Source organism: Ailuropoda melanoleuca, chromosome X, assembly GCF_002007445.2.
Source record: "Ailuropoda melanoleuca isolate Jingjing chromosome X, ASM200744v2, whole genome shotgun sequence".
Taxonomy (NCBI): Eukaryota; Metazoa; Chordata; class Mammalia; order Carnivora; family Ursidae; genus Ailuropoda; species Ailuropoda melanoleuca.
In genome coordinates, this window is record NC_048238.1 from 66,025,898 (window position 1) to 66,026,695 (window position 798).

The following is a 798-nucleotide window of genomic DNA, read 5'->3' on the forward strand; positions in this document are numbered from 1 at the left end:
GATATAACCACTTTGGGGGGGGGGAATCACAATTTAAGAGTTAAATATGCACTTACCAGTAATATGTCTTCTAGGTATTTACCCATATGACTTGAAAACAAAAAGCTCACATTTAGCGTATCATTCATATAAATTGAAAGTTCACACAAAAATCGGTCTACAAATGTTTATAGCAGTTGTGTTTACAATCATCCAAGGCTGAAAGCTACTCAAATGTTCCTCAGTTGAGGAATGGATAAACATACTGTGATACATTTATACAATGGAATTCTACTCAAGCTGCTGAGAAGGGCAGAGCATGGCAGCTGGAAGTCAGAGAAGCAAAGCTGAAATGTTCTGGATGGAGGGCCTCATGCCAAAGCTGGACCCCAAGGAGATGAAACAGAAGATGCATGAGGATCTGATCTTGTCCATAAGGAACTTCCTCATCTATGTGGCCCTTCAGTGAGTCACACCCTTTATCCTAAAGAAATTAGGCAGCATATGAAGATGGGCATCACATGAGAATGCATGATATGAGGAACCCACATACAATTTTTACTCCTATCTACAAATGAATATGCCCAGAAAGATGTAAGAGACTCTCTGATTGAATGGACATAAAAGTTCTACTTCTTAAGAACAAGTTTGGCTCTGGTAACTGACCTTCATAGCTAAAACTTAAAACTACTTGGGAAGTAAAGACATTTTGTGGTGATAGTACACCTATATGTCTGTGATATTCAGCCTCTGTGAATGTTGATATAATTGGAAGTAATATCAAATTCCATTTTCTGGCAAGAATTAATTATAATGGAA

The 798-nt window shown here is 37.7% G+C and overlaps 1 pseudogene; it reads left to right on the forward strand.

The window, feature by feature from the left end:
• Positions 1 to 331: 331 nt before the first annotated feature.
• Positions 332 to 487, forward strand: LOC100482305 (annotated as a pseudogene).
• Positions 488 to 798: the final 311 nt, after the last annotated feature.